At 33.0% G+C, this 9,782-nt stretch overlaps 1 protein-coding gene across 2 annotated transcripts in view; it reads right to left on the bottom strand.

Moving 5' to 3' along the window:
• The window catches only part of LOC118747792 (isocitrate dehydrogenase [NADP] cytoplasmic), a 52,810-nt gene that overhangs the window by 12,757 nt on the left and 30,271 nt on the right, over positions 1–9,782 (bottom strand). Inside the window, exon 1 of one of the 2 annotated variants that reach the window (XM_036481927.1) lies at positions 9,324–9,337. The exons of the other annotated variant lie outside the window; for it this stretch is intronic. The gene's annotated coding sequence lies outside the window, so the exon portion shown is untranslated. Of the gene's footprint in view, positions 1–9,323; positions 9,338–9,782 lie in introns of those variants that run through there. 2 annotated transcript variants of the gene reach the window in all.

Below are 9,782 nucleotides of genomic sequence, written 5' to 3'. Positions count from 1 at the left end.
CCACGATTGATGCTAATTGTAAGCAATTTTTCTGTGAATTATAAAAAAAATTGCTCTAAATAATTTAATTCTATAAATAAATAAATAGTTTTAAAGCTAACAACCGCATTTTAGTAGACTATTAATTAATTTGCAAACGACGAGTTAGCCTGCATTGCTGCGTTGACCAGGGATGCCAACTCTATTAGGGCTAATAACCCGAAATTTATGGAAACATTCCACTATTTTCAATAGTTTTCCCCCAAAATGACGTTTACTATTTAAGGCACTTTTTTCCCATTTTATAAAAAATACATAAATTTAATTAATTATGATGAGATAATAAGGAGAGATTTTTTTTTAATAATATACAAAACTCATACCTCTTAGTATATCTCGTAAATCATATGTGTCCTATATGTTTATCTGGCATAGATGAACTATGTATTCCTTAGAATATTATATTTCTTGATGAAAGTCGCACTTAAATCAAGAGGGGTTTTATTTGTTAATAGTTGTTTTGCAAGTAAAATTGCCTCCAAAGCATCTATGCCAAGCCTATTTCAGATTGCAGGGTTTTGAAATTAATTTCGGAAAAATTCTCTATACATTGAGAAATACATACTTTTATAAGACTGGTCGAAACTTTGCCAGACGTTAGCTTGGCGCCGTACACGAAGTGAGAAATGATAGTGTCAAATACAAACGTCAAGTGAAAAATGTCGGTATGAACTTTTGCAAATTTATTTAATATCCACACGGCATGAGGCAATTACGCTATGTTTAACTCCGCAACACTGTAATGAGGGATTGCTATTACAAGTTGTAATTTTATGTTCAATAGGAATTTTCTAATACAAATTTGTTATATATTTAATTCCCCCAAAATTTTAAGCTATTCCCCGATTCCGCCGAGAAATTCAAACTCCACCAAAATCGGGGAATTCTGCCGTAGTTGGCATCACTGGCGTAGACGCTGGTGAGTTTGCTTACCATACAAAAATAATTTCATAATATCAGCCAGCTACAATAAAATAAATATATATGCCTAAAATTATGCTATAGTCAAAACTTGCTAAGGCTAGTATGCTGTGTTGCGATCAATACACAAACATACATGGAAACGCACACATACTTACATGATGGCGGGGTGAACAATGCACCCTTCAAAAATCGCGACACCATGCAACAAATGCATATAAAAAATATGGCCCAATTAACATTGCGATGTCTTAGGGCAGGGCCATATAATCCAGCTCTGCATTACATAAGAGTAGCAAAAAACTACTGCAAACGATTATTCCATTGGAGTACCTATGTACATACCTCTTGGCCACACAGTCCAATAGACCTGAATTGGTCCGCTACTGCATTACAGAGGAGTATTTTGTAAGTATCTATGTACTCGAATATGAAAGAAGTGGACACATGGTCCAGCGATTTTTGCAGGGTAAGACTCCCTGTACACTGCATAAGGCTCATAGGGACGCTCAGGAAAGAGTCCAAAAAAAGAATATTCGCTGGAGAAAAGGGCGTACGTATGTATATGGAAAAAGTGTTCCTATAGTTACGGTGACCAGATTTCTGTGAACAAAAATCGGGACATTTCTAAAGTATCGAATCCGCACATACAAACAAAAGAAAGAGAAAAAACTTGAAAAATGATCGCAAAAATGTATACGCACAATTATTATCTATTATTTTTTAAAGTTTCACTAAGGTCAAGTTAGTATGGTTTTACTGAAAAAAAAAACAGCAAACTTAACAAATAATTATAAATACTAGGGATGTACCGGGTACCCGGTAGATATCCGGAATCCGTCTTATCCGGCCGTTTTTCTGTTATGCGACTATCCGGATTTCCGGATTTCAATTACAGAAGATTCAATTCAAAAACTTAGTACAGATTTTTTTTATTTTTATTTTTATAATCAAATTTAATAGTATTTATGCAATTAGTAATTACTGCTAAAAAATTTATATAGGTAAACTTGTGGTCAGCTGATTAGGTCAAGCGCCACTTTGACTAGTTTTGGCTATTTTTATTTTTTTTTATTTAATGTTTTTATTTTTTATTATAAAAGTTTAGCATTTTACCTAACCAGCGTAATATAAATCCATATTCATATTTAGGGTATTTTTCAATATGAAAAGAAGCATTTGCGCATTATCGAGCAACAACCTCTATATTTCTATTTTCAACATAAATACTACCCGATAAACTAAACACTGTAGTTGTTCACGTTTGCCTGGTTATCAGGTTATCTGGTGAAAAATAATTTTTACCTCTGTGCACCACCTTCCTCGTCGTTTTCATTTTGTACGGGCTTTTAATCGCTTCAGCGCAATCGACGGTGACTTGATCATCGGTTTTGTCGCGATTCTCCATGCCGAGATCGTATGTATGTATGCAATTCGGTGTCGAGAAAAGGCAGGACTAGCTTGTACTTAATCGAAGACTAAATGGTGCGCGTCATTTCATCGCCGAGAATGTCAACAACGGGACCAGCGCGAATACTTGTCGCTATCTAAAAGGTAAAAGGGGGGTGGTTGATTAATAAATATTAACCAAATGTAGAGTCGATGGCTTAAATCGTAAGAGGAAATGTTATATGCATTTTTGACGATTTTGATCTCAATACAATAGGTTTCGCAGAAGCTTAAGGCCGTCCAACTGCCCGAAACGATAATCATTAACCGCCAACTCGAGCCTGACAATTTTTTTTCGCCGCAAAAGTTATACGGTATATTATGTAACTACTACAAGCTATTTACCACTACTTTCATTCATTACACAAATTTATTTCAAAGCCAACGAATATTGCATAATTATGCATTAATTCATCGTGTAAATGTTGTAAACGCTATTCTCTTCAGCTCTGCTCGTTGCCAACAAATATTCATTTGCTATTCAGTAACTTATCGCTATTGCAACAAATATGTATACATTTTTTGTATATAGTATATAGAGGTATGTATGTATGGGGGTATGCATGCAAATTGCCAACCCTGACCAATGACAAATTTTCATTAAAATTCTATGCAGCCGATTTGTAGTGATTTTCACCTTTTATGTAATTGATTGTCGTGCATGAATGCAAAACCATATAAATTATGTACATAATTTGATGTGATGCACATATTTATATGTAGTTTTGTATGTACATATGTAAGTATGCGTGTAAACAAAAAAAAAAAATGTCGAATGTAATAAAAAAAGAATCGTAAAAAATAGAGGAAATTAACGCAATGCCAAAATGAAGTTAGTTTAGCCAATTGGCAGACGCACAGCTCCTCAGCAAAAATCGAGCTAGCTTTAAAAGTGCGTACGTATGCATGTGTGCAGTTAAATGCTTTATGCGTACGCACTGGCAGCCGGCGACATATTACTCGTAATTCACAATTTTCCCACGTACTGCACTTTACTCCATATCATGCGTGTACTTACTCAATTTGCACAGTAGTGTGAAAAACTTAAGCAAAGTATGCTGTTTTTTTTTTTTATAAAAATGCTTATTATTTTATAATCCACTTATTCTTCAATGGCTAACTATTTAATTCGTGCTTTTTGCCTCCTTTGTGAATGGTGTGCAGTGGAACAATCACACAATGATCCTAGCGACCTTGGTACCTCCTTCCTTATAGTGATTTCGTTTCTTCCAAAAAATGTAAAAGGACATGCTTTTGCCTTTTTGGCCTTGTCTAGCTCACACATTTCATAATATTGTCGTTTTAATCAACTATCTCCCCTGACAAAACTTAATTTTTAAGAAACGAACACAAAATTATCTCACCGTTTGCCTTTAAAAGAGAAAGAGGCGAAGTGTAAATCCTGAAAAATGGCTCCAGGTAAAGTGAAAGGCTTTCGCAAATATCACTTAAATAAATTTTACGGCCTGGAAAAATCATATTATATGAAGTGCGTCAAGAAATTTTTTAAATATTTTTTAAATATTGGCGTAATGTACAAGAGGTAAAAGAAAATTATATTGAAAAAAAAATCGTTTTTGACCTAAAAAACACAATAATTCACCAAAAATGTAAAGAATTTAAAGACGACATCTTTTTTTTTAATATTTTCAACAGTATTTCAAACTCGCGAGTAAAATCTTGCAGAAAAGTATTTATATTTCCAGTGTTCATGGCCGGAAAGCAGAGTATTAGCAGAAATTGAAAATTAACCAACACTTACCCAGCACTCGGAATTATTATTATTTTTTCATATTTTGTTGATGGCAGAGGTGGGGTGGCCAATCTATTTTTCAACTCCGCAGAACCAGCTATTTTTCGGCATCAACTAAATTATGCCCAAACGTTAGTACTTGTCCGTACGTGTAGTCAAATTGCAATTCTTCTTTAAAGTGTGTTAAAGGTGCCAACTTTATTGGTAAAAAAAATCAATTTTACTACATGTCATTTAATGCATAAAATGACTTGTAAATATAACTCTGTACTTAAGAGAATTTTAATTAAATTTATCAAGCATTTTTTTTAAAGGAATATTTTAACCCTTTAGCCCTACCACAACGTGTCTTTTTGAACCAGTTTTTAACCCTTCCAGTTAGAATGTTAAAATATTCCAGAAAAATGTTAGGAATCCAATTTTCTAGAGGTCGGCGAAAACAAAAATTTTCTGCGGATGAAGAGGGAAGTGGAAACACAAGTTTCACAAAAAATAATAGAATTTTTACACTATTGAACACTATGCCAAAAATGATCAGATTACTAATTTCCGTCCTGATTTACCTGTATAGTGCAAAAAAACCAACAGAAAATAAAAACATCAATCATAAAGTATCTTTGTAGGGTTAATAATTTTTCAAAATTTTAGATATATTTATTCCGTCAAAAAATTTAGCAAAAATCTTTTCATAACTCCCCGCGTTGCATAAATTTTGCACAACACTTTATTTATGGCCTAAGCAATATGCACGCGCTTATTTGACAAATGCATGTCGCGCAATTTTGGCATAGCACGCGATTTACATTTGTATGTAGCTATATAACTGTGCTGTCGTTAAAAAAAAAAAAGGTAAAAAAGTTGAAAGTAAAAGTAGTTGTATTCATTTAAAATTTTGTAGTATTTTTTATGCAATTTTTATTTCCCCAAACATGCATTACTTTTTATCGGCGACGGTTTTAGTTTTTACAAAGGTTTTTTTTATTGCTTATGGTAGTTTATTGCTTCTTTTGTGTCTTTTTCTTTCTGGTTACGCTGGATGTCAATGAACGTTAAAAATTTGTAACCGATTGCGTATTGTTGCATTTTGATGATATAATTTGATAACGTTCCTCTTATCTTCCTCTTATTTGGACCTGTAAGCGTTAGACAACTTGTGCCACTTCATGATTCGAGCTTTTCTTATCTCCATTTTGTACATCGATAATAGAGCCTTGTGGAGCATTCTTCGCATAAAGCATGCTGCTTAAATAACTTCAATAAAAAAGTTGGTAGTAAGAAATTTTTAGTGAAAGAGTTATTTAGTTCGATATAAGAAGACAAAATTAGTTAATGCAAATGTCAAAACAATTAAGATTTACTTTTACAGGTTTAGATTGTGATTTTATATGTTATGGAATCTTTTGCGACCCATATTGATTTCGAGAAATTTATATAAAAACAAGTAAGAAAGTCTAAGTTCGGGCGGAGCCGAACATTAAATACCCGGCGCAAGTATTAAATATATGTTTTTTCACCCTTCCGAAACCTTCCGCTAGATGGTAAGCCGAGGTGTATCAATTTTGAGTAAATTAGCGTCCTTCAATTTCGAAATACTGAAGTTTCAAGCATTTCTTAAATTTACCGTTATATGAGAATCGGCCGTTATTTTAGTCCGATTTCAATAATTTTCAACGTTTTGCTTACACGTGGCAAGTACAATAACCATACCGAGTTTGGTACAAATTGGTAGAACGGTTACTGATATACTTATATGTGATCATAAGTGGGCGGTGCCACGCCCATTTTCCAAAATTTTACCATAAACGTATTTCTTGGTAAAGAATTGTTGCAAGCATCAATTTTGAATAAATTAGCTTCAATCGAAGATTTTGTATTTCTCTAAATTACCGTTATATGGGATGTGGGCGTGGTTATTGTCCGATTTTAAAAAGTTTCGGCGGTTTTTTATGCTGTACCAAGGCCAACAACTGTGCCAAGTTTGGAAGAAATTGGTGCAGCGGTTACCAAGATATACACATGTAACCATAAGTGGGCGTGGCTACGCCCATTTTCCAGAAATTTATAATATTCTTATTTTTCGTCTAAAAATTATTTATTATTAAATATCAATTTTGAGTGAATTATCTTCAATAGTTACTAAAATATCGCAGTTTTCGTATTTCTGGAAATTACCGTTATATGGGAAGTGGGCGTGGTTAAAGTCCGATTTCGCCCATTTTCAATACCAACCTACCTTGGATTAAGGGAAACCTACGTACCAAATTTCGTTGAGATATCTCAATTTTTGCTCGAGTTATCGTGTACACGGACAGACGGACAGACGGACAGACGGACAGACGGACAGACGGACAGACGGACGGACGGACGGACAGACAGACATGGCTTAATCGATTTCTTTTTTCATCCTGATCATTTATGTATACATTTGTCTATATCTATCTCGATTCGTTTTGGCTGTTACAAACAACCGTTATGTGAACAAAATTAATATACCCTTGTGCACAAGTGCGCTCGGGTATAAAAATACGGTGGTCAAACGAAAGGGTGTTAAGAAATCTTTGGTTCGAACATTTGTTAAGAAATGCTTAGTTTGAAAATTTAGAATGTTTTTGAGGTGTAGGAAGAGAGTTGCCATTTGTTTAAAAAGTTAAATTTAAATTATTTAATGAGATAAATGAATTACCGAAGGATGGGTATCAATCGAAATGGGTTTGAAAACTTTTGATTGCATCATTTAAATTCAACTATGTTCATCAGTTTATTGAAATAGTCACCATGTTAGACGAAAAAAATTTAAGAAGGTTTTAGTTTGAAAATACTTTTGAAAAGGATTTCCACCAGTTTGAAAAGTCGAATTTAGTTATCTTATACACAAGATATGATTCTGAGATAGGGCGTTCTTCAACCAAATTCCGAAGTAGGGCGTTCTTGTAAAATTTTCTGAAATAGGGCGTTTTTGAACTGGCTGCCGAGATAGGTCGATCTTCCACTCGGGTCTCGATATATTTAAGACTAATTAAAAAAAATTAAAACATTATAAAATAGTGGATATATGAGTCATCAATTAGTTCCTTTTCTTATTTAAGTAAGTAGCCATAGCGGCACGTAGAGAAAAAATTTGACAAGGGATGACAGAGAAGCGTTCCACGCATTATATTCCTACCCTGTCGGAAACACTAACAAGGAAAATGCGAAAAATGTTATACATTTTTTTTTTAAAATGGCAGTGGTTTGAATAAAATGACATGAATTTTAATGAAAATGTTTAATTAATTAAATTTATAATTTAAGAACTGGACGCATTTCGGGTAAGAATTTCAATCAAATCGGTACAGTAGATCTTGAGATTTCCTGTACACCTTTTTAAAAAAAGTCGTTTCGAGAAAGAGCGGATAAGAAAAAATGTACCGCCTTTCTACCACTCCCAATTCAAACTGCAGTAACTTCTGAAGTACTTTCAATTTCGGACTGGGCAAGCGCTTAGATTATTTTTAAGAGTATGCACATTAGGTCAAATGATAAATTTGGCTGTGCGAAAGTGCAATTTCGTAAAGGCAGTTTTACATTATTTTTTGTTGCAATTCTGTAGAGAATACTCCAAAATAACAGAAACTTCACTTAGTTTTTGTAAAATAAAAAACACTGTTATACAGCAATAAACCAAAGTTACACTTTCAAAACGTTATTGATACGTTTGCGTGTTTGCGCAACCGGTTTATTTTGTAAATTTCAAGTGCATTGTTTTTGTAAAGTTCGAATAACTAAAGGAAAATTTTACATGGCGAAAAAAACTATATCTAAGTGAGAACCTATGTCCCAATTTAAAAAAGTGACTTTTTATCATTTGTTTGCAAAAAACTGACTTATTTGCATAACCTCAAAAATTTTTCTGATTTATTTCAATTTATGATTTTATGTAAGCTTTTACAATTTTGTTAACTTTCGGCAAACAAAATGGAATCGGAAATGGATAAATTAAGATGTAATGAGTTCAATTTATTTTACTTAATTTGCCGTTTTTAGCCGTTTTCATGAGAAAAGGTTTTTTGTGGGCTATCATGCTATCACAAAAGGCAAGTTGTTTGAAGTTTGGCTGATTGGATGTTCGAAAAAAGAAAAGCCTTTTTCAGTTGTCAACCATGTTGAAAAAAAATTTGGTGCTGCTGATATTTGCGAAAGTTCCATGAAACTCTTAGAAGAAAAAAACGCGTATTTTTTGCAATTATTTATCAAATAAATATGAAAATTATGGGAAACAATTTGGAAAGGATGCTAAAATATTTATATCTGAAAACATTGCGTTTCTTGCTGATGAGGTTCTTTTCGAAATCAAAAAGCCAACTGTGTCGACCATCAGCCGGATTCTAACTTTCGCTATCGCTAAAGTGCTAAAATAGGATAGCCAACCTTTTTCCGAATTTTTAGCTATCTCCAAAAATATCTCCAACATTTTTTGGTGATAAATAATCCGTTTTAATGGTGATAAATAGTGAAAATGGAAGTATGTGATACCAAAAAAAAAATAGCAGCCTCAATTTGCATTACATTTCATCTCCTGTAGCGTAGCCGAGGCTATGTTACAAATACACTAGCGCCTTCGCAAAAAGGCAAATCCTTGAGAGAACTCACGGACTGAAATTTCCAATTTTTTTTACTCAAAGTGAATAGAGCTTTGAACATTCTTTTAACAAATTAGTTATACATTCGTATTCTTTTCAGGAAGTTACCAGCGATTTTCGGTAAATGTGTCACAAAGCAGCATTTGTATTCTGAATATAAATAGATAATATCGGTGGAGAATTTGGAAATACTGAAACCTCAAGTGAAAATGAAGTGATTTATGAAGACAAACTGCTTTAGGAATCTCTCCTCAACACATATCTGCGAGACATGTAGTAAATATTTTTCTTTTTTTAATTTAGGAATTTCGATAATGCCATAACTAATCGCTAGAAGAAACCATTTATGTACATGTGACCATACTTATTTTATTATATAGCTCATTTTAAAGAGGAGCGGGTTGTGTATGATAAGAAAATAACTTGTGTCAAAACCAAGCTAATTGGACAATGTTTTTGAGTAATACCTAAAACATATACTCATCATTTGAACATACAAAAAAGCAGTAAGTTCTGTTTTACGAAAGCCAAGTCTGTTTAACATTTTATTTACTGCCTTTACACTTGTTTTAACGTTTTCCATCTTTTTACATTAAAATAATGCAATATTTTAGCTGCTATTAATTTCGCACAGAAAAAGTAATCATTTGACCTAATGTGGTATGTCGAATTTTGAAAGCGAACATATTTCGATTTTTTATTTTTTCAGGGTGGTGTAACTTTTTAATTGGTCTCCTTAGTTTACTTTTTTTTCTTAAAACAAAAAAAAAGGAGAGTGGTAAAAGTGCTCTATTTTACTCACACATGTAAATATGCTCTCCTTTGTCTGTTTTATGTTAATTAACATTTAGTCTCATTTATAACCTCTAGCTGTTTGTCGGGCTATCAAACAATTTTCTAAAAAAAGTACAAAACCCAAATGAATGAATATTGACTGTCTAACCGGTTGAGGATGTGCATACATACACACATTTACATATAAAACTATGCATATATTTGCA

This window comes from Rhagoletis pomonella, unplaced genomic scaffold (assembly GCF_013731165.1).
Source record: "Rhagoletis pomonella isolate Grant_MI unplaced genomic scaffold, Rhpom_1.0 Rhpom_scaffold_00012, whole genome shotgun sequence".
Lineage (NCBI taxonomy): Eukaryota > Metazoa > Arthropoda > Insecta > Diptera > Tephritidae > Rhagoletis > Rhagoletis pomonella.
The sequence above is the reverse complement of the archived record's forward strand: the minus strand, read 5'-3'. Positions and strand labels throughout refer to the sequence as shown.